This window comes from Propithecus coquereli, unplaced genomic scaffold (genome assembly GCF_000956105.1).
Source record: "Propithecus coquereli isolate 6110/MARCELLA unplaced genomic scaffold, Pcoq_1.0 Scaffold158, whole genome shotgun sequence".
Classification (NCBI taxonomy): Eukaryota; Metazoa; Chordata; class Mammalia; order Primates; family Indriidae; genus Propithecus; species Propithecus coquereli.
The window spans coordinates 2,222,739-2,247,337 of NW_012140302.1; the positions used below are offsets into that span (position 1 = coordinate 2,222,739).

A 24,599-nucleotide genomic window follows, 5' to 3' on the forward strand; every position below is an offset into this window, starting at 1 on the left:
CTCCTCCACTGAGGGAGGAGTGGCCCTGCCTCTCTGAGATGGGTCTCCTCCTTGTTCCGGAAGCTAAGAGGATGGTTGTGGGCTGCCCTCCCACGTGGACCCAGCTTCAGTCAAGGCTGGGCTAGTGGGCTCCCTGCTCTTGGGCCTCAAGGTGCATTTCAGCTTGGCCTCAGCCACAGTCACCAGAAAGGGCTATTTATAAAATGGGGACAGCCTTTGGTCAGAACGTATAAACAGTCTACTAAGAAGTTGTTGGGTGAAGCTGGCTTTTAAATTTTTTTTCTTTTCATTCAGCATGGAGGTTCATATTTGGATAATTTAATGGCCAGGGGTTACAGAGTCTTGTGCCTGGGTGGGTGGTCCAATCTGAGTGCTTCAACCAGCACCTTGTTTTAAGAAACCACCAAATATTATAGACGCCTATGGGACGCAGTGAAGCGATATAGGGAAAGGGTCTGATAAACCCTGTCCTCAGGGAGCTTCCAGTCCAGTGTCAATGGCACAGCCCTCACCATTGGGAATGCTCCATCTGTGGGAAGACACAGCCCTGTCCTTGGGGAGCCCCAGTCTGAGGGGAGACACGGCCTTGTCTTCAGGGAGGCCCAGTCTGAAGGGAGACACGGTCCTGTCCTTGGGGAGCCCCAGTCTGTGAGGAGACACGGCCTTGTCTTCAGGAAGGCCCACTCTGAGGGGGAAGGCGTAGGAAGAGGCACAGGATGAATTCACAGTCTGATGGTGACACAATCCGTATTCTTAGGGAGCTCCCAGTCTGATGGGGGAGAGACAAATCCTGCTCATCCAGCCTGATGGAGACTTGGGTCTTGCTTTCTGACCCAGTTTGATTATGTGTGACACAGACAGAGCCCTCAAGGAGATGGACGGAATGGAGTAGCTCTTTCTCCCAGGACAGAAGTAGAGGAGGAGGGAGAGAGTGTGGCAGCCTGGGCAGAAGTAGACTCGGTCTTGTCTGCTGATTTGGCCTCTGCCAGCTGAGCCCCACCCTGGAGCTTGCGTGGAGGCTGCACTATCTTTAGTGGTCACCCTTTGTGATCTTTAGAGGACGTTGCTGGTTGCTGACGTGGCTGTTTCCGGGGCTGGACCCTTTTCCCTAGAGAGCTGTACCTTTTGGGGAGTGACAGTTTGGTATAGGGTGGGGCAGGCCGTGGGGAATAGCAGGGGGCTTCCAAAGCCTAGCTACTATTCCTTGCCTCCTCCTAAGCCAGAGGACGAAATTTTAGATCCTTTGGGCCATCAGTTGTAGTCAGAAAATAAGAGTTTTGTAGAAAAGACTTTGAGCATCATCTAGTCTGACCTTCCCATTTCACAGAGGATGATATAGAGGCCAGAGAAGGAAAATGGTTTTCTTAGCATCACGCACAGCTTAGAGGCTGCACTGGGCTTCCGGCCCGGCTTCTGAGCGTGGTCCCCTCATTGGCATGCCCAGCACAGGCTGCCTGGTAGTAACTGTGGTCGGGGAGGCCCTGTTAGAGGCTTTGTCAGATCAGTTATTCCCCTGCTCAGAGCCCCACAGGCTCCCGTCTCAGAGAAAAGGCCAAAGACCTTGCTGTGACCTTGGGCGGGCCTCCCCCCAGCCTCGCTAACCTGCTGCTTTCCTCTCACTCCCGCCACACTGGACTCTGGGCTGTTCCTGACATGCCCACCTCAGGGCCTTTGCACTTGCTGATCCTTCTGCCTGGAATATCTTCCCCAGATGTCTGTGTGGCTCACTCCCTCTCTTCCTTCAGAGCCCCCACCCTGACTGTCCTAGATAAAGTGCCCTCCTTCCCCACCATTCTCTATCCCTCTCTCTGCTTTTTCCCTCCAGAGCATTGGTCACCATCCGGCACGGTGTATATTCCTTCATTTAACTCTTGCCTTGCTTCCTCCTGTCAGAACATAAACACCAAAACCCGTTCTGTTTTGTTCACTGCTCTATCCCTGGCACATAGTAAGTGCTTGGTATCTGTTCACAAAAGGAAGGGGGGACAGGTGGGAGGGAGGACAGCAGGGAGGGAGGAAAGGAAAACACAAATTGAAATAAAAGGATTCCAGGCCCTTGGTGGTAAGGATGGTTCGATTTGGTTAGTCTGCTCCGTAGAAAAGGGACACCGTGTGGTGGGATGGTGGAGACTGCACCGCTGTCCGGTGCCATCTGGAACAATCCTGGCGTGGTAGCCTGGCCACAGTTTCTGTCTGCCCTGAGCTCCATTCACCCTGCATGATCCTTGTTCCTATAACTGAAAAAAAAAAAAAAAGTGGGGTTAAACTGTAGTCTTTCTACATTAGGGTTTATAAATCTTAAATTTATCTGCATGGCCAGAATCCCTTTTCCGAGGGACAAAGACAGGTACCAGAAGACTTGAGCTGAGGATCCAGGGAAAGTTCGGCAGGGGGTGGATTTCGGCTGTACTCATGAAATTGGGAGGCTGGGAGGGGAAGCTGAAAGCTCCTGGTTCTGGTCCTACCCCTTTTTGTGGGTGGCCTTGGCCAGTTACTTCCCCTCTCTCGGTCTCAGCTTCCTCCTCTATAAAATGACACTGGGACTAGGCCTGGGCCTCAGAGCTGCTAGGGATCCATGCAGATGGCTTCAGGGGGCCCTTGTCCCAAATGGACAAGAGCCTGTGATCTGCGTTGTTCCTAAGGTCCCTTCTAATACTGACATCTTTATAGACGTCTGCATTTTAAATTCACTGCTCTCTTTAGATCTAATATCAGATTTTTGGTGAAACCATGACTTCCTTGATACGCTGGAAATAAAGGTGACAGTTAAAAAAAAAAAGTAAATGTTTAAAAAGTTTTTTCAGTGCCGGTTACTTTAGTAAATGTGGGGTTTTTTTTTCCTCTCTAGTTCTTGGTCTTAACCTATAAGCGATCACAAGATCAAACAAGTTTCAGTTTGAGTCCCCCCCGCTTTACAGTCTGAGTCTGTATCACTTCGAGTTTATCACGTTTACTTTCAGCTAGTCTGGCTGTTTGGGGGAGGCCTTATCAGCTAACTGTTTAGCCTTCGGGGTAGGAAGATGTGGTCTCGGGCAGTTTGGAAGCTGGTACCCCTCCTCTGCTCATCCCCCCACCCTCACCGCCCCCCAGCCTGGCCCAGCGAGCTTTTGTAACAGCAGCAGCAGCCCCACTGGCTTCGGGAACATCATCATATTCTTCCCCCTTCCCAAACCTTTGCATCTTGTCCAGGACCAGCTACATAATTTGCTGGGTCCCCTGCAAATGAAAATGAGAGGCCCCTTGTGTAAAAATGATTAAGACTTTCAAGATGGCGACAGTGGCACATTAACCCAAGCATGGGGTCCTGTGAACTGCTCTTCCTGCTTCCATCTGAGATTACCAGGACCAACTATGGAGATACACCAAATGCATTTTAAGAGTCATTAAAAATTCCCTCAGAAGGAATTTGGCATGGCCTGTGTGCTTCAGGGCTCCCGGCCCGAGCTGCTGTGTGTTTGGAAAATCCCTCTGGCCAGGTCGGGAGGGTTTGGACGGTGCCGGTGGGTGCTAGTAGAGGGGCAGAGAAGAATGATTTATAAAGGATCGTAGGATTTATAAAGGATGGCCCACACAGCCCCAAGGATACCAGAGGCTCTTTTCTGGAGACATCATTTGTTTTGTCCTTTCAATGGATAAACAAAGTGTGCTATATCCATACAATGGAATATTATTCATCCACAAAAAGGAGTGAGGTACTGATACATGCTACAACATGGGTGAACCTCGAAAACATCATGCTAAGTGAAAGAAGCCAGACACAAAAGGCGACATGTTGTCTGATTTCATTTATATGAAATGTCCAGAACGGGCAAATCCCTGGAGGTGGAAAGCGGTTGCCAGGAGAAGGGGGAGAGGGCAGTGACTGCTAATGGGTATGGGGTTTCTTTGGGATGATGAAAACGTTCTGAGGTGGTTGTACCATTACAACCAGTGAATTGTGCACTTTAAAAGAGTAAATTTTATGGTACGTGAATTATATCTCAATTTTTAAAAACCTAATGGGGAAGAAACCATCTTTAAGGGCTCATTTAACCCGTTGTCCTCTGCCCTTGTGGGTATCGTTGATTTGGAGCAGGAGCAGCAGCCTTCTCTCCTTCCACGTCTCTCTCTCTCTCTCTGTCTCTGTCTCTCTTGCTTCTTCCTGCAAGCCGCCCACCCCCGCCATAATCTCTTGAACATCCCTCCTGCAAAACCCGTTTTCCAGGAACGATCTTAGGGAAGCATTCATGCTAAGCGGATATGTGGCTGCTAAGACTTAGCCTCTCCCAAGGCATTTGCATGTTAGCTTTTAAAAGGAGAAACCTTTTAGGTGAGAGGAAAGCATGTTTAATTTTAGAATTCCAAGTAAGAGCAAAAGTGTGTGAAAGGTTTTTAATTTTCTTGGGGTGATGCTCAGTGACTCTGAAGCTAGGGTGTGGCCAGATCCCCTTTCCATACGCTGATGGGGCTGACCCCAAGACTAGGGGAGATTGGCGTGAGGAGCAGGCTATGAAATATTCCCTTCGGGATGGGTGGTTTGCCTCAGGCCCAGCCACACTGCCTTCAGCATTTTCCAAAGTGGGGGGACATTGTGACTTTGTAGGCTGCTGGGAGGATACATCCTTCTGATCAGGGTTCCTGTCTGTCCCAGTGTGCTTGGTTATTGAATCAAGTGGTCCAAAAATCCGAGACAAGACCCTGCCTGGCTCTTTTCTGCCACCCGCCCTGTGCACTTCACTGCTGCTCAACCTTGCCCCGTATTTAACCTCCGGCTTCCCTCCCTACGCCTCCTGCTGCCTCCCCAGTCCTCCCCTGTAATCAGTCCCATTCTTCAAGACCCAGTCTAGTTCAAGCTTCACTCTTCTTTGAGAATCCCCTTTAGTCAGTATTTAGCCTTCCTACCTGCATATTCTTTGTGGCCCCTGGATCCTGAGATCTTTATCTTAATCACCTTTGGAACCCCAGTGCCTGGCATGGTATTTGTACACAGTAAGCACTTAATAGATGCTTTTTTAAAAATTTCAAAATATTACAGGGGTGCAAATGTTTTTGTTACACGAATGCCTTTTATAATGCTTAAGTTGGGGCTTTTGGTGTGCCCGTCACCTGAATAGTGTTCATTGTACCCGATGGGTAGGTTTTTACCCCTCCCCTCAGCAAATGCTTTTGAATCACAGCACACCAAGGCTGTGTATGGCCAGTGAAGGGGAGTGGGGCACAATGAAATCTGAAGAGAGGTGGCAAGGACATTATCAGCCTCAGGCATTCCTGGCTAAGAGAGGGGGAAATAGCATTTGTGATGGGGAGGGCTGGAATCTGAAAGCCTGCTGGGTAGGGGGGAGCATCTCAGAGCTTCATGTCACATAGGATGACGAGCAAAGGGCAGCTCAGTAGCTGCCCCACAGAGCAGTTGCTTTCGTGGTGTATCTTGTCCTGGAAGATAAGATCTCTTGGATTTCAGGCTTCCATCTTCATGAACGGATTTCCATACTGAGTGCCTCAATGTATAGATTGAGTATGTGTGGGCAGGTTGAGAATACCCATCCCTGGCTGCCTGGGCGTTCCTGTGCTCACCTGGCTGTTACTCTTTTTGGGTGACTCAGGCTGTGACCATTCAGCCAGTGTTCCCCTCTTCCCAGCGTCGTGGCTGTTATAAAGAAGAAAGTGCTCTGGCTGCGTCAGCAGGATGGCACCGGATAGCTTTGACTGTAGCAAGAGTAACCAGTAATATTTGACGGCAGGCACTGAGCATCTCAAGCATTTCCCGTGCGTCCTCTCATTAAATCCTCACAACAACCCTAGCAGGTAGGCGCCCTTCTTATTTTGCCTTCATCAGGTTACTGGTGAAGACTGTGGGGCTGAGAGGGGTTAATAAGTTGGTTAGTAAATTGCCCAGTCGCTCAGCTAGCCAGAGGCAGAGTTGAGCTCAGACCAATTCTGCCTGACTTCTGAACGTATGTTCTGACCCTTCCCTGCCTCAAGGTCTCATCCCCCGTAGTGGGGCCCCATCCACCCCGTGGTCAGTGCCACGTGTGTGCTGGCCCACTACTTGGGATGGTCTTCCCACTTCCTCTCCTGTTGACCCACTTGAACCCATTTTTTTGAGACCCAACTCAGATCTCACTTCCTCCAGGAGGCCTTCTGAGCCACTCCAGCCCTCCCCACCTCTCCTTTCAGCCGTCGCTGGCGGGTGACTATCCACCATCCCCCAGGACATGATCCGGCTGTTTTCAGTGTGTCCATCTCCACAGTCTCCAATGAGAATCCAACTTCCTTAGGTCCTGAGCTTTCTTTGAACTCTTCGCTAACTTGAAACGTTTAATTGAAGAGACTTTAATTAGGTAATTACTTATAGAGCTATAGGCAGGGTGCTGGAGAACGACTGGGATGGAACGGCACCTGGGACCAACAGTGGGGGGGCCTTTGCACCGCAAGGCCTGAAGGACCCCATCAGAGGAAGTTGTCACTGGAGCCAGCGAGGGCTGCAGCTGTAGGGGAAGAGCCCCATGATAGGAGCTGACGAATTTGAGAGCCAGCTTTCTACTTGGTTAGCAAAAACTCACTGAAAGCCAACAGGGAGGATTTTTAAAAAGGAAAGAGAACGGTACCCCCATAATATGCTGAAACAAAAAAAAAGAAAATAAAGAAAATTCAGAATCCAGTATGAGGCAGGAAAGGGGGAAAATAAAGCAAAAGCAGGATTAATAGAAAGCACAAAATAGTAAAAATGTATATATGTCAGTAAGATCAATAAATGTATTAGATTAAAAAAAAAAAAAGGAAAGAAGAAGTAGAAGCCAGAGCTGAGCCCAGTAGGAGCTTATAGTCTAGCCAAGGTTCTGAGGGAGAGAAGACAGGCACACACCCCTGCTTAAGACAGAGTGACAGCTCTACAGAGCAGGATTTGCCCCTGAACAGATGGGTGTGCCATACACCAAACAGCACAGTGGAGGTGGACGTCGGAGGAGCCACAGTTGTCAAAGGCTTCCTTCCTGTAGATGAGAGTTGAGTGCCAGTCCAGCGACCTCCATAAGGATTTCCCAAAAGGCCTCCTGCAGGCCACAGATGCATCTGGATTGAGCGTGGCCAGTCTGTGTTTTAGCAGTTTTGAAGTCTCAAAGTTCGTTAAAAATTTACCCCAAGGGTCTAGAAGTTTGGATAATCAGCAGATCCTTCGCCTTTGGAGCTGACATGATGGGGCATTGATGGGGCATTGAGCATCGTGTCTGCCCACCTTGAGAGTCGCCCCAGGCCACTTACAAAGACTCCGTGCTGCACCGGGAGGGCCTCAGCCCGCTGCAGTGTGGTGTCGCTAGATCTCATTTCTTGTTTCTCTATTCCTATTTTTCCACCCACTCCTGTTGGCCTAGATCCTCCTAGATACTAGAAGGGTAGATGGAGTTGTGGGGAGGCAGTTTGGAGGCTGCGTAGCAGGCGGAAGGCTGAGTGCTCTTCGCTCAGGCCTCTCTTTGCCGGCCCTTGTGAATTTTGCTCCTAGTAAGTTTCTTCACCTAGGCCCTGGACATGCTGGGAGACACTCCAGACAGCCTGATGCCTTTTGCCTCCCTGAGCGCATCACACACCCTCTCACCTCTGGGCCTTTGAGCTCACAGTTCTGTTTTTGCTGCCTGGAACATGCCCTCACCCCAGTTCTTTGCCTTGTGAGGACTGTGGAGGATCCCACAGTCTACACCCCATCTAAAGAGTTTCTGGGGTCCTGATCTCCAGGTGGTGGGATTGAGTGTCACTTGAATTGTGTGTAGCTGCTTACCTTTGCCGGCACCCAGTAAGACTGTGGGGGGCACAGCTGGGAAAACATAAGAGACAGGGATCAGAGAAGATGCTCTGGAGAGGACGGCGGGTCTGTGTGGCTGCACCTTGGGGAGCAGGAGGGCTGCAGGGGACGGTGATGTGAGGAGGCCGGCAGACCCTGGAAGGGTGCTGACATCTATGCCAGGATATCTCTGCGTCTGGTCTTGGGGACTGCCTGTGCTAGAGGTGGCTTGGGGCCAAAGGCAGTGGTAGACTCAGGGCCCAGGCAGGGCAAAGAAGCCAGAAGGGCCTGACTGGGGGAAATCCTTCATTTGACAAAAAGGAGATGATTCTACACGCCAGTCTGTGACCTGCTCTGACACCTTTGCCCCTCAGTACTGTTTCAGAAATCACATGATGCTGTGGTTCAGGTTTTAAACTCTCATCATTCCTTTATTACGTAAATATAATAAAGGTAACAAAGAGGAAAGAGAAATGAAATTCACATCACCCATAATCCCACCACCCAGATATCACTTACATTTAGAACTCGGATATGCAAACTTCCTGGGCAATTTTCTGTATTTACAAAGTGGAAGTAAATCATAGATGTATTTTCTGACCTGGTGTGTGCGTGTGTGATTTTTGTCCATTTAAAAAAATACATGTTTGCCACAAATGCAAACTGGGGAGTATAAAGAGAACCCTCCTTGCCCCACCTTACCCCCTAATTCTCCTCCTTGGAGGTTGCCCCTTTAACGGTTGCCAGTGTATCCTTGCTTAGAGGGGGACATCCAAAAGGGACAATGCGTGTGTGGAGTACCAAACTGCAAATGCTGGTCATTGTAACCTGCGTAGATGTTGTCGTGGGTAGTCATGAGGACGGGTTTGTGGTCGTGAGGACTGGGAAGTAGTTTGTGGTTGAGGAAGGGCCTTTCTCGGAAACAGATGTCTGTGGAGTTAGGTAAAGGAGATGGAGGCGTGTGGAGGCCTAGGTTCTGATTGGATTTGTCACGAGGAGCAGGGTGAGTGAAGGTGAGCCAAACTGTGGGCAGGGGCCAGATATTGTCAAATTTTACCTCCCGGGTGGGGGTTGAGGTAGAGGGGCTAGCAGGTACACGAACGAGCAAGAGACCTGTCAGGGAGTGGTGATCAGAACTGGTAGATATTTGTAAAATATCCTTGCTTGGACAATAGGTTAACAACCCTATATTAGCCCCCCTTTTTTTGTTAAAAAAAAAAGTTTTAAAAGAATCTGTGAATACCAGAAACCTAAGCAGAATTACAGAACTGGACTCGAGTTTGGTTCTGGTTTTGTGGTTCTGACTGGCTGCTTGATCTTGGGCTGCTCCTTCACTTTTTTAGGACTCAGCCTTCTTATCTGCAGATCTGTGTTCTCAGTCCTGCAGGCACATTCAAATCACTGGGAAGCTTAAAAAAGAAAGTAGCTGATGCCGGAGGAGCCCTCTCCAAACCAAACGTGCCAGAAGCTCCAGGGATGGAGCCTGGGAATTTTTTCAAAAATACAGCCAATGTCGAGAACCCCTGGATTCAGATCATCCTAATTGCTCATTTCAGCCCTAAAATGTTATGATTCTGTGTATTGTATTATATAATTTCTTTCCTTTCAAATACTGTGCACAAATGTTCTAAACTTCTACATACCAAGAAGTCTTATTTTTTTTTATGAAAAACTCCCCATAATTCTCATTAGGCCCATGATATAATGCCAATGTCCTGCAGTCAATAAATCATAATCATTAAGTGTAATAAAACATCAAATAATTAATTTTTTGACCCAGGAGTCAAAAGCATGGACTTTAATCTTTAATTTCTCATTCCTTCATTTTGAAAAAGCTTCTGACTGGAGGCTTGAGGCCATCTCTATTTGTAAAGAAGACACTGAGACGTTAAGAGAGCGGACATTACTGGAAGTGTCTTTGCTAGAAGAATTGTGTGTACCGTAAGTTCCAATTGAGGAAGTCCAGTTAGGGGAGGCTTTATCGCATCTAAATTCTACATGGAGTGGGAGGTGTTTAGAGTCTTGCTGCTGTTTTATCTTTACCATTGAAGTTCTTGGTTCTGTCTCTTCCTAAATGAGTCATTTTTTAAAAAGGAACCTAACTTGGTGGGGCGGGGAAACCACTGCGGGAGGTGCCGGGTGGGGGCGGCAGGGGAGACGGAGTTTACACTTGGGACACCCGCTCAGAAGGGGCAGAGCCAGGGGCGTCCTGCCGAGGATGAATCAGGGACAAGTGGGACATAACCTGGTGGGGGAGGGCTGCAGGAATGGTACTGATGTTGTTTATTAATTTGCCAAAGATTCGGTGGAGCGCGTCCACCGCACGTCCTGCCCAGAAGCGGGGCTCAATCCACAGGCGCTGGGGAGGTTGTGAGCAGAGGGGAAGGAGCCTCCTAGCTTTTCCTCTCCTTGGGGAGATGGGACACAGATTGTGTCCATATTTGCCTGCACTTACGAATAAACGAACTGAAGCTACTGGAGCCCCATACTGGTGTGAACAATGCAAAAATAGCAGTGCCAGGCGGGATTTCAGAGGAGAGAAATGGCAGCCTGAGGACTCCACTGTGGCGCACTAGGGGGCCAGATGGAGATCAGATGGAGGACAGGAGCTCTGTGGGACCAACGCCTGTCACTTCCCCTTTCTGTGCTGAGCTCTCCCAGCTGAAAAATGATCCCACACACCCAAGTCACCCAGGCCCCTGATAGCTGTTCAGAGCGCTTGCTGTCCTTGATGCCTTAGGAGGTAGGGGAGGGAGAGAGAGCGAGGAGGAGTGGGCAGATCCTCAGAGCGGCTCCACACGGTCTGTCCCAGATCCCTCCCGTGCTTGGGCTGAGGAGGACCCCAGGGCAAGGTGCATCCTGACACCAGGGAAGAGCTTGGTGCCTTTGGAGTGTCAGCTAGGCATGCTCTTGTATTCCACGTGGAGTCCTCCAGAAGGGCTGGAGTTCATCTTTTCTGAGTGGCGTGCAGCATCCTGCAGTTGTGCATGTGCGTTGTCTAGGGTTGTCACTAACTTCCTGTTTCGGTATGGTCTGAGGCTCAAAGCTTTCACTGAGGTCCAGCGCTTCTCTCTTACCAGCTGCGGGGTGGCCTCTTTGTTCCTTGGCTGACTTTTGCATCCTTCTTTGCATCCTTCTTGCTGGAAAATGCTCTGTAGCATCTGCACTCGTTCGTGTTATTGAGGGTGGAAAGAGCTGTGACGTCCGAAGGCTGGAAGTGGGGAGGGGAGCAACACTGAGTGGTCCCTTATATAATTCCAGGCACTGTGCTAGGAATTTTCGATACTTCTTGTTGTATTCAGGCCTCACATTAGTTCATGCAGAACCAGACTCAGAGAGGTTAAGTGACCAGCCCAAGGTTGAACGAGATGACAAGGTCAGGATTTGCTCCCAGGCCTGACTCCAGCGCTCCTGTTACTAATATTTCAATTAAGTCCTGGAACACACTGCCCCTTTGGTTCCACTGCTTCGGGTAGATCTTGTTTCTTTTTTTTTTTTTTTGAGACAGAGTCTCACTCTTTTACCCGGGCTAGAGTGCCATGGCATCATCCTAGCTCACAGCAACCTCAAACTCCTGGGCTCAAGCGATCCTCCTGCCTCAGCCTCCTGAGTAGCTGGGACTACAGGCATGTGCCACCATGCCTGGCTAATTTTTTCTATATATTTTTATTTGTCTCACTAATTTCTTCCTATTTTTAGTAGAGACGGGGTCTCACTCTTACTCAGGCTGGTCTCGAACTCCTGAGCTCAAACAATCTGCCCACCTCGGCCTCAGGTGCTAGGATTACAGGCGTGAGCCACCGTGCCCGGCCTCAGATCTTGGTTTCTAATTGGGCATCTTGGTGGCAGCATCCTATTGTGCCCCATAGTTTCCTCCCAGCCCATTGTTGTCCAGGTCCGCCCTGCTGTCTGTCTAGGTGATTGGATGGCCCATGAATGCTTTGCTGACTTTCACCTCTCCCAGTCATCCTCCCCGTGCTCTGGGACTCCCAGTGGTGTCGGGTGGTGGTCTGTAGCTGGTGATCAAAACGGATCAGTCCAATTCCTGATTTCCCACAAACAATATTCTTTTCCTACTTCTGGGCACCCAGTCCTTATTATTCTGCTGGTCACCATGAGCTTCTCCACCCAGCTAGATTTCTCAAATTTCAAGCTCTTCTCTTGAAGAAGGAAGAAGAGAGTATATCTATGTATGTTTGCCAAAGCTTGTGAAAGGGTGCCAAGGAAAGGACCCAGGACCTTGAATGTGCAGGTGCACGGGAGAGCCAAATCCGGCCATCCTCCTCCTTAGTAGAGTAGCTGCTAGAATTTGCCAGGCTCTGGGCCTCTGGGCGTCTCCCGCAAAGGAAGAATGGGAACGCTTTCCAAACCTCAAGAAGGCCATGTATCCCTTCACTTACCCATCCTGGTTCTCCTGTATTTTCTGAAAAACCTCTAAAATTGTATCAACTGAGCATCAGGTTCTGTGGATCAAGTTACGTTTACCACTAGAGGCACTGTGTTGAGCAGTGGGCAATTACAAGCGTTTTCAACACAGCTATTAATTACCCTCAAGGGGCTTGCGGTCTACACGGGCACATGGAACCCATGCCCAGAGAAGCTAATGCAGTGAGCTCAGAAGAGCCAGGGAGAGCTCAGCAAGTGGGGGTGGTGTCCCTCGTGAACTGCAGGAGAGAGGCCAGAGCAGGGGGCTGGGAGGGCGGAGCTGCAGGGGGAGGAATGTGCTCAGCATTGGGGCCTCCAGGGAGCATGGAAAACAGGGAGGAATATATAGGTGGGATGGAGCAGAGGTGTGCATGGGAAACAAGGTTGAAGAAGGACATGCGCATCATTTATGAGGGATCCCAAGGGATAGTATGGAGTTTGGCATTGAACTCCCAAGCCGATCAAGTGGGACCAGGATAGGTAAAAATAATGCCGTAAGAAGATCCATCTGGGTTTGTGGACTGCGAATGGGCAATGCTGGGGGGTGATTAGAAGACACTGATCACGGAGAATTTTAGAAATGAAATGTTGAGGAGTTGGACTAAGGGCGACGACAGTCTATATAGAAAAGAAGGTAAATAGAGAAGTGGAAGCTTTCAAATCCCAGCTCTGCCACTTGCTACCTGTGTGACCTTGAGAAAGTTATTTAATTGCTTTGTATTTCAATTTCATCCTCCATAAGTAGAGGCTAAAAATGCTTCTCAGAACTGTTGTATGAGAGTTTTAACTTGCAACACACCCAGCACGTAGTAGGTGCTCAACAAATACGAGTCCCCTCGCATCGTGAGAAACATGATTTGTGACTGACTGGGAGGAACTGGGGTGGGGAGCGGAGTACAAGGTTCTGCATCTGGGAGCCCAGGAGAATGACGAAGGCTTCACAGAAAGGGATGGAGTCTCTTGGGGTCCCTGAATTCAGTTTTAGGAGCACTGTCCACCCTGAACCCCGGCTGCTGAGGGCTGCCACAGAAAGCCCCACAGCCATGCAGATTGTGCCTCTGTGAAACCGTGGCCTCTGGTGTCAGCTGGCCAGCCACCAGCTCTCTCCAGTCAGGGTCCAGACTGGGGTGAGATGAACGAGCCACTGAGGGCACAAATGTAAGGAGCTTTGGGGGTTCAAGGCCAAGCCCGCCCCTGCAAGAAGCCCCAAAAGGAGAAGGGCCAACCCGGCCCCAACCGCAACCAACCCCCCCCCCCCGGCCGCAACTTTCCAACTCAGAGGACCGCCCGGCATCAATCAACCAAAAAAAACACCCAGCAGCAAGCACCCCGAACAAGCTGCCGCCCCTCCTGCGCGCTGACCTGCATCTGGGTTCATGTCAACCTCGTTGCCTTCTACCCAGAGAAAGAAACGTCCCTCCTGCTGGCTAGAGAACCCTCTCCCTGTACATGGGTCCCTACGCCTCCTGCAGCCCCTGGGACCTCACCCCTCCAGTCATTCCGTCACAGAGTGTTTCCTCAAACTTCATCCTCGTCTACCTCACATCCTCTTTTCTTCTGCTGTCACAGATGGATGTCTGGAAGGAATCTGCCCTCGCTGACACAGCCCACTCAGGCTGGCTTCCACCTGGGGGGTGCGCCCGGCCCAGGGCAGGGACCTGGTGGGTTTTGCAGCAGAGGGCTCCCGCCTTCTGCAGGAAGTGCCCTCTCTAAGGTCACCTGCGCCCTCCATGTGGCCACACCTAACGGACACTTCAGTCCTTAGCTTTCTGGGCTCTTTGCTACTTTTGACACTGGGCAACTTCCTCCTTCTTGCAACTCGCTTTTTCTCTTGGCTTCTTTGATTCCACAATAAATCTTTCAGCAACTATTTCTTAAGCAGCGACTATGCTCCACGCTCCGGGGCACACCATAATAGGATGTCCCTGCTCTCATGGAGTTTATAGTCTAGTGTGCGGGAAGAGGAATAAAAAAGTAAACGTCAGGTGGTGATGAGGGGTACAAAGAAAAATACAACAGGGAAGGGGACAGAAGGGTGCTGGGGTCGGGCGGGCCTTCCTTTTCAGTGTCTTTTTAGGTCATTAGAGTAGAAACCTGGGGGAAGCAAAGGATGCCTGGCGGGGGACAGTGTCCCAGGCAGAGAGAAGAGCAAGTGTGGAGGGCCTGAGCCTGCGTGGGGTGTTGGAGGAAGCCATTGTGGCTGCAGGAAACTGAGGAAGAGCAGAGTAGGAGGAGAACAGGTCAGGTGTCTTAGTCCACTGCGGAAGAGGCCCAGCCAAGTCATGTGGACCTTGTGGGTCATTTCAAGGACTTTGGCTTTTACTTTGAGAGAGGGGAAAACTGTGGGAGTGTTGGGAGCAGTGGAGTGATTAAGTGATCACTTAGGCCACTCTAGGGAGCGTGGTGTACTAGTTTCCTGGGCTGCCATAACAAGGAACCGCAAACTGGGTGGCTTAAACGACAGAAATGCATTGTCTCCCAGTTCTGGAGGGTGGGAATCCAAGATGTCAAGGTGTTGGCAGGACCACACTCCTTCCGAAGGCTCCGTGGAAGGATCTGTTCCAGGCCTCTCTCCTAGCTGCTGGCAGTGCCTTGGCTTGCGGCACAGTAACACCAGTCTTCACATGTGCTCTTCCTTGGTATGCCTCTCTGTGCCCAAATATCTCCTTTTATGCGGGTACCAGTCATATTGGGTTAGGGACCCCCACCTACTTAAGTATGATGTCATCTCAACTGATTACATCTGCAATGACCCTGTTTCCAAATATGTCACATTCTGAGATACTAGGGATTAGGACTTCAACACAGGAGTTTTGAGCAGACACAATTCAACCCAGAAGATGTGGATTATAGAAAGATGAGGGTAGGAGTAGGATGACTAGTTAGGGGATTATTGCAATAACCTAATGAGAGATGCTGCTTGCTTGGACCAAAGAGTTAGCAGTGGAGGTAGCAAGGAATGGTGAGAATTTGGATATAGTTTGAAGTTAAGCTGACATCATTTGCTCATGGATTAGACGTGGGTTGTGAGGGAAAGAGGGGAGCTATGATGTGTTGGGCTTAGGGCCCAAATAACTAGAAGAATGGAGTTGGGTGTCTTCCTCTCCTAAATCCTGTCCTCCCTCAATGACCTTCTTCAGCGGCTTTCCTGGGTCCTCCTGGGCAAGCCCATTGGCCATTGGGCTCTTTAGAGGGAAGCCACTTCTCCATTCTCTCCCTGGTTGATACTGCCTCTCCCATGTTGAAGCCAGATACCCTGAATATTCTCTCCGGGTCGTCCTACAGGCCCTGGCTGTGGAGAATGCTGAAGGAAGAGGACGCAGAAGCAGGACGACCCTGAAAGATTCAGCATCTTAATCCTGAAACAGGTAGGTTCTCTGAAATTTTTCTTGTTGGAACGTTTTATGACAAAGTGTTCATAAAATTGTTTCTTTGAGCCCTGTGGTATAGAGAATGCCCCAAGAAGGGGAGGAGGGCTACTTTGGGCCTGGATACCCATAGATTTCTAGAAAACTTTCCCCAGGAAGTGTTCGGTGATGGTGGATCCACACATTGGTTCTCAGTGTCATCAGGAATGGGGCAGAGGGCATCCCATCTTGTCTCTTTGGAGTTTGCAGAATTGTCGTAAATAGTTAAAGATCCAATGTTCGTTCATGGACAGCGGCCCTAGAAGTGTTTAGGGGTTAACAATGGCTGGGATGCATCTCTGGAGAATCACTGTACTTCCTAGAAGGCTGCTGTGAGAAACACCACAGAGCCTGCGGGTTCTTGGACTAAAGAGCCTTAGCTGGTTATGGGGCATTTCTGGTGGGTTTTTTTTTTATCAGCCTTGGCCCTGTGGTCGCTTCTAGTCTCAATTTAGAAAATGGGCACGCAGCTATGATTCCTCTACAAGGTCCCACACGGAAGCTGTCTGAAGGGTCAATTGGTTTGTATATAAACGGAATTTTTAATTTTTGAGGGGTTGTAAACCCTGGTCTAGCAGGAGATGGCTCTTTTCCGCACATTCTCAGTGACAGTGGGGAAGGCGGATGGTGACGTCTGATTTGATTTTTTCCGTGCATGTGGTTTTGTTTTCTTGGCATGTGCCACACTTCTCATTCCTCTTATGTGAGGCTCAGAATTGATTGCTTCAATTTCTTTTTTACTGTGCCTGATTTTGATTTAATTTTTAAGCCATTGCGTCTTGGGGTTCCAGTTGGAAACAGATGGCTCACTCACATGGGGTAACGCAGAGACTCTGCTGAAGCGACTGTTTGTAAGGTGCAGGCGGAGTTAAGGGAAGCCACAGCATCCCAGGGCCAGCAACGGCAGCGAGCTGTTGTTACCTGGCCAAGGCCTGAAAGGAAGAGAGAGGGATGGGTTATCAGGATTGGAAACGGGAGCTGGAAAGGTTGTCTCTGGTAGAGGGATGCTGTCAGCCATCAGCCTCCAGCAGCGTGGCTGGGAAAGAATCTAGAGAATAAATATCCCCAGTAAACTGCCTTCCCAGGTCTCCTGCCTCCTGACTGTGGCGCTGGGAGCAAGGTGGGTGCTGTCCACGGAGCAGGGCCTCTGGAGGCAGAGCTGAGTCGGAGAGGCTGGAGGGTCTATGGAGCAAATCGAAACTGTCAGACAGAGCTAAGAGATGCAAGTCACTTGGATCATAAGGGGCGTTTCTACTTTAGAAGAAACAGAGGCTTTGGCGTTTATCTGAGTGAGTGAAACTTTGCATTATGAGGTCAACTTCATAGAACCAACCGCTGGCTGTGAGACCAGCAAGAACAACAAAAATCCTCATCCTTTTGATATTAATAGTTGAAAGGCCCTGGGGAAGTCAAGTGACTTGCCCAAGGCTACTTGTTAATTCATTCATGTGATTCTCGAAAGCCTGTGACATTTTGGGGGCGGGGTGGGAAAGGGGAACAGTATAAAGCATTTGAAACAGGTAAAAACTGCAAGCAAAATCTTGCAAGTGGCAGGAAAAGGCTGTGGGTTAGCGTTTATCTGAGTCCAATTGGGCTGTTATAACGATACCATAGACGGAATGGCTTGTGCACAACGAAAATGTATTTCTCACAGTTCTGGAGGCCGGAAGTCCAAGGTGAGGGTGCCTGCATGGCCAGGTTCTGGTGAGGGGGCCTCTTCCGGGTTGTTGACAACTTCTCACTGTGTGCTCACGTGGCAGAAGGGGCCATGGCCCTCTCTAAGGCCTCTTTTGTAAGGGCACTAATCCTATTAATGAGGTCTATGCCCTCAAGACCCAATCACCTCCCAAAGGCCCCGCCCTTAATACCATCACCTTGGGGGTCAGGATTTCAACATATTAATTTCGGCGGAGCACACACATTCAGACCACAGGAGTTCTTGTTTCCCATTTATTAGCTTGGATTCTTGGGCTGTGAATACCAGAAAACAAAACTCAAAGGGTCTCCCACAGCACAGGGGATTAATCAGCTCGTGTATTCCACAATGTGCAAGAATAGGGTGGACTGCAGGGTGGGTGTGAACCAGCAGCCCAGCAGTACCTAAACCATCCAGTTTTTTCTCATCTTCATGCTCATTCTTCCCTGGGTCAGTTCATGCTCAGGCTCGCTTCTGCACTGGGCTGGGGGGAGGATTCGGTACCTGGCAATCGGGATAATGGTGAGGGAAGAGGGAAATGGATATTGGGAGCAGTTGCTAACATCCACTGTACTGTATCACATTTAGAAGTCAAGTAAAACCTCACTAAGTTGGACTCATTGTTGGGGGTAATAGTGAGAGGAAACCCACTCTTAACTAGCAAAATTCTGAATTTTGAAGTGTTTTAATACAGCGTAGTTTCAGGCAGAATCTTCCCAAATAGCTCTTTTTAGAAGCAATTAGCATCTGTTTTTCAAGTGTCTTAAAATGTAGGACCTTCTAGTATGCCTTCTGCGTCCTCTTTAATTTCTAAGTTGCTTTTCCAACCTTTTTATGGCCAGAGTAAACACTGAACTCAACTTCTGGGTTGGTGGAGATTAAATTACAGTAATGAGGTTCTTCATTTAAAACGTCATCTATAAAATGGGAATAAGAATAGCACCTACTTTATAGGTTCGCTGTGGGGATTAACTGAGGTAATCCAAGTCAAGTGCTTAGCCCAGTGGCTAGCCCAATAAAAGTTACCTTTATTAATGTCATATATCTCAAAATATTGTCACCTGTACGTGTTATGTGCATTTTTAATCTAGGAAATTAACTCTCTTCACAACAAATATATTATCTGCCACTGATTAGCTCTGTTAGAGATGAGGTAAGTAAAGGTATTAAAATATTTAGTGTTTATGGATTTTTTTTTTTACTGAAGTGTTTTATTATTAGACTTAATTTTAGGGGAAGCCTAGATAAAGAAAAGTTTAAGTAGCATACAATTAAGTTAAAAGTAGGTATAATCTCTGGAAAATAGGGATTTTAAAATTTTTTGGCAACATGTTAATATATTCTTCGTTGAAAAATGTTGTAAACAATTGATGGCTTGTCATGGCCTATGTCAGCTGATTTTCTTCCTTTATTCTCAGTTTGGAGGCTCTGGAGGCAGGAGTGCCTGTCCTTGGCTTTGATCTCCCAAATCAACTGCAGTTAGGCTCTCCAGGGTGGGTGGATTTTAGGGTCACCTGGATTGAGTGAGATGCCACAGTCGCAAGAAGCTAGTATTGGGTATTTATTTCAATAGAATTTCTACTGACAAAATGCTGTGGATCATTCTCTAAAGCCTTTGGTGCCACAGGGCTGACCTCTCAGAATTCCAGGAGGGTCGAGTACTTGATTTGGGGTTCCCAGAGTGATGGTGGGGAGAGCACAGGTTGGCACTGTGCCTCCAAAAGCTTGCTTGCCTATTTCAAAACCAGGAGGTAGCTTTGAGGATGGAGGGGTGGGTGTAGGATGCAGCAAGAGAGAAATGTTCCACAGTGACCAGGAACTTCCAAGACCATAAATTTTTCATCCCCCTTCCCCTGAGTATTGACTAAAATCAGACTTAAATTTTCTGTAGGTTGTTTGTCGCTCTCAAGGCTCATTGCCGTTTTGATACCTAGATGAGAACTGATAGACCCTAAATTCCTTGGCTCAGAGGGTGCTGTAGATTAGTTTTCAAATGAAAATTGTCGGGACCAAGAAAGTCCCAAAAGAAAAATGCTTTGTGGTATTGGCCTAGGGCTCCCAGTTTTTTATTTTGCCAAGTTAGGATGTTTTTAAAACTCTAACATTCATCACTAAAATTGTATTAAAAGACCATCTTGATGCAAACATAGTAGGAAGGAGATAATCTAAGAACAAAACATAAATCTTTAGATTGAAAGCACTCAGCTTTAGGAATAACTTACCGCAGTTATTTTTCTGACGTCACCTTTGAAAACGACATCAAGAATGGGTGCTACCCTGCATCTGTCCGTGACAGGTGTTGGAGACCCAGCCGGGGACGTGGAGTTATCTACTTAATGTGCAACATAGGGAAAAATATCATATTTTTTGAAGCCTTGCTCGAAGCCTGGGAGTTCTCTAGACTCATGTGTTGATTGTATTTATAGGTTAAAGTTGGGGTAAAATTCATTTTGATACAAGTCTTGATAAATCAGATTCATTTAATAAAGAAGGAACTGTTTACCCTCCAGTCGTTAACTTCAAATTGTTAGTTTAATTCCACCAGGAGGAAGAAAATCTTGAAATACCTAAATAGCTCAAATTCGAAGGCAGGGTGACAATTTTACCTTTTCCACAATTTAACCCTAAAAGTGATAAATCCCTTCAGTTTGATTTGGCCTCAGTTGTGCGGTGTGCCTCTGTGGGTGGGAAGGTGCACACGCACACACAGAAAACATTTTAGTCTGGAGAGCCCCAGAAAGGAAGGGGTGCCCGGGAGAAAAGCAGTGTGCGTGTCAGTCAGTCCCTGGTAAGTGTTAGTACCGGTAGCAAAAGTTACGTCTTGGAGCCGCCAAAATAGTAGGGCTTTTTAAGATGCCTTTTGGAGTCATTAAAAATTCCCAAACATACATTCAACCACCCCTGACATCCAGAAGATTAGCAAAACGTTACTCATTCTGCTTCGATGCACATGTCTGCTTGGTTTCGCCTTCCAGCCGGGGATTGAGCTTCCGCGTTAGGCCATGACTGTTGTGAAAGCAGCTCCCCTGTTCCTGCTGGCGGGAACAGAAAGCCTGCCTGCTTGCCTGTGCGAAATCGTGAATGGAATCAAGGAATCCTGAAGCCAACGTGGGTTTCAAGGTCCCTGCCGTGGCTGGCCAAAGGTGTCCTAATCCTAACATTTCATTGATCTCTGATGTTTCATGGATTTCTGTGAACAAGGACATGAACTCAGATGTGTCTTTCTTAAGAGAAGGACTGTTCTGTGGCATGCTCTCCCCTACAGTTCTTGCCCTGTTACCCTCATGCCTGGGCCCAGTGTCACCGCTTGAGTCCTGCTTGTATCTTCATGTATGCTCACATGGCACGGATCTTGCCTGTACTAATGGACGCTCAATCTCGATTGTTCTGACTCCGCACCACTTGTTTCTCTCAAGGCGTATCTCACTCTACAGCAGACCATGCAATCTGCAGAGCTATAGCTCATCATACTTTTTGGTAGACCTTTCCACAAAACTCTTATCTCCGTCAGCTTGGGCTGTCACAACAAAATACCATACACTGGTAGCCTAAACAATCTATTTCTCACAGCTCTAGAGGCTGGGAAGTCCAAGATCAAGGTGCCCAGCACAGCAGGTTTTATTCTGAGGCCCCTTCGCTTGGCTTGTGAGTGGCTGCCATCTTGCTGTGTGCTCACTTGACCTCTTCTTCGTGCAGACAGAGGAACCTCTGGTGTCTCTTTTTTTTTTTTTTTTTTTTTTTTGAGACAGAGTCTTGCTTTGTTGCCCGGACTAGAGTGAGTGCCGTGGCGTCAGCCTAGCTCACAGCAACCTCGAATTCCTGGGCTCAAGCGATCCTACTGCCTCAGCCTCCCGAGTAGCTGGAACTACAGGCATGCGCCACCATGCCCGGCTAATTTTTTCTATATATTTTTAGTTGTCCGATTAATTTCTTTGTATTTTTAGTAGAGACGGGGTCTCGCTCTTGCTCAGGCTGGTCTCGAACTCCTGAGCTCAAACAATCCACCCGCCTTGGCCTCCCAGAGTGCTAGGATTACAGGCGTGAGCCACTGCGCCTGGCCTGGTGTCTCTTCTTATACTATAAGGGCACTAATCCCGTCGTGGGAGCTCCGTCTTTATGACCTTAGGTAAACCTAATTATCTCCCAAAGGCCCCACCTCCTACTACCATCTTGCTGGGGGTTAGGGCTTCAACATATGAATTTTGGTTAGGGAGGAAGCACAAACATTCAGTCCAAAACAACTCTGAATCTTTATCTGAAGTGCTCACTGGTTGCTGGTCCAGGCACCATGCAGCAGAGAAAGCCTTAGAGTCTCAAGCTTTTGTTGCTGTGAAAGAGGTGAAGTGTGCTATACCTGGAGACAGCATAATAGAATGGAAAGTTGGAGGCCTGTACCACAGAACTGGAGGCGACCTGGGGCTACACAGGTGAGCTTGTCTTTCCAGATCTTAGGTTTCCTGTTTCCATATGTCCGTGGTAAAGTAGTGGTTGCCACACTTGGTCAGCCTCAGTGAGATTTGGGTGCTTCATCATTCTATATTCCTCGAACACCTTCTCAGCCTTCTTCACGTGCCTCTAGAAAGTAGGCTCTTGGATCCAAAGCCTGGGAAAATGGTTTTTTTCTTAACACTTCATCATCTTGGGCATTTACTCCCTTTTCACGGGGGAAAGAAAGGCAGTAAATTATAAGAAAGCTGTTCCATTAGAGATTAGTATCCTACGTGTCATTTTAAATGTATGCAAACATGGTAATGTCCACATGGACACACACACACACACACACACACACACACACACACACACCCTGTATCAGGTGGAATATTTTAAAATATAAAAAAGGCCTTTGAAAATTCTTTTAAACTTTCAAGGAACAGATAATTCTTGTGTTATATAAACTGTTCCAGGATTTAGAACAAAGATGGAAAACTTCCATATCCTTCTTTCAAGCAAACGTGACCCTGATATCAAAGTTGGCAAGTCCCCAAAGGTAGGGCTCTAAACCAGTCTCACTTAGGAATGTAAAAATTTTAGATAAAATCCTACTGATTACATTTCAGCAATAGAGTGTGCGAATGTTCTACCGTAACCAAACAGATTCTATTCCTGGAATGCAGGAATGGTTTCATATACATATATTTTCATATGATTCACATAAATTGCTTAAGTAGAAATATGTAATAATCTCATTAATTCCCAAAGTGCATTCAATCAACTTCTAATTTTTTACAAACCACTTGAAAAAGAATATATAAAGTGACCATTCTTTAATATAGTAAGGAAGTTGAGTTCACACAGCTCACTGGCATCCTATTAATATTTATCAGCGAAGCATTCAAGGCATCGCTGGGTACCACTGGGATCAGAACAAGACTGGCACTAGCAAACATTGTTTCTTTAAGTTTTAGCCAATGTGGAAAGTCATAAGCCATCAACCTGGAGAATAAATATTGTAAAGAAAATGATAAAGTTGCCATTTTAATTACAGAATGCTTAGTTGTAGACCAAGAAGACTTAAATAGTTTAACTAAAAATCCTATTTTTAGGTGGTGAGATTAAAAGTAAGGATTTGGGTTCTTCTGAAATTAGTTCATGAGTCTAATGCCATACCTCTGAAAGTCCCATCAGGATGTTTTAAATTTCACAAAATGGTTCTAAGTCTATTTGGAAAAATAAGTAGATGAGAACATCAAGGGGAATTCTGAAAATGGTTTTGGGGGAAGGGAGTTAGATCCATTGGTTATTAAAATATATAGCACTACCAAATATTAAAATGCAGTGGAAAGACTTTGTAATTAAAACACTGTGGTGCCGGCATAAAAAGGAGGAAGTAGATAAGTGAACTAAGATAGTTCAGAAATAGACCCTTGCATGAATAATTTAATAAATCATAAAGAAGTCATTGCAAATCAATGGGGAAGGGAAAATTATTCAATAAATAATTCTGATACCTCATTAGCAATTTGGAAAAAATCATTTTGGCTTCACCAAAATGAATCACAGATGGATTAAACAATTAAATTGCAAAATGTAGAGGCATAGGAAATCTATAGAATTGAATATTGCTTAGAAACAAAAGAAAAACATTCAAAAAGGAAAAGAATAGTCAATCAACTACAGGAAAATGAAAGATTTCTTCATGTCAAAAAACCAATGGGGAAACATCAGACTGGGAGAAGACTGACAGTAACATGGTCAAATTAGTATCTTTATAATGTGAAATGCTCAAATTAAAAAGAAAAGTCCTACAACCTTGGTAGAACACTTGAATAGCTAACTAAACACAACACTAAACAAATATATGGAAAATGAATAAAATAAATAGTAATAAGAGATGTGCAGATTAAAACGGCAGTAATGTACTATTTTAACATATTAGCCAAAAAATATATTTTTAATGCTAGTCCTCAATTCTGGTGATATTGCAATATTGTAAAACAATTTTACAATGTATTAAAGAGCCATATTATTCGTTCATGTATTTTGATCCAGTAATACTACGTCTATGGGCTGACCTCTCCCATCCCTCATGAAGGAAACAACAAAATATTTAATAAGCTATTTAAATAGAGATGCTCCCTGATGCATTATTTACAAAGCAAACACGTACATTTGTGCATGTACATACACATACACACACAAACACACATACACATAATATTAGCATCCGACAGTTGGGTAACTATAAAATAAAATATTCTTCTCTCAGCATGATACTCTACTGTAATTAATAATTATTTTGAAGATATGTAGCAATGTGACAAGATATTTACAGTGTAATTTTATATGAAGAAATGATAAATTGTGGTATAGTTTCACTGTGGAAAACAGCTATATAGTGCTGTTAAAATGAACGAATGATAACTGCATACAACAACACAGAAGACTATCAGAAGTATAACATTAAGCAAAAAAGCAAGTTGCAGAATACATACAGTATGATTCCAATTACACAAAATTCAGATGCATGCAAAACTAATGATATAGTGTTTAGATGTCTGTATGCACATTACAAAACTTATAAGAAGACCAAGTGATTGTAGACAAAAATTCAGGATAGTGATGGGAGAAGAGAGGATGGAGGGAAGCCCCCCTAACAGTGGGGAGGGGGTACCTAGGGGATTGGTGGCGTTCTCTTCTTTAAGCTGGGCTGTGGACACACATGTGTGTGTTATTGCTATTTTTTTATGCCCTTCATGTACACTATAAGTATTTTTTAAGGTATTTAATGTTAACTAAAAGAATATTAAAACCCATATTCACTGATTTACAATTATGTACAAAATATGTATCTTTTATAAAGAAAGTGAGGCAATATATA

The 24,599-nt window shown here is 46.8% G+C and overlaps 1 long non-coding RNA gene across 1 annotated transcript in view; it reads left to right on the forward strand.

Annotated features, from left to right (window-relative positions):
- Positions 1-24,599, forward strand: part of LOC105807502 — a 163,112-nt gene that overhangs the window by 65,303 nt on the left and 73,210 nt on the right. Inside the window, exon 3 of the long non-coding RNA XR_001137334.1 lies at positions 15,464-15,546. This is a non-coding gene — a long non-coding RNA (uncharacterized LOC105807502). The remainder of the gene's footprint in view (positions 1-15,463; positions 15,547-24,599) is intronic.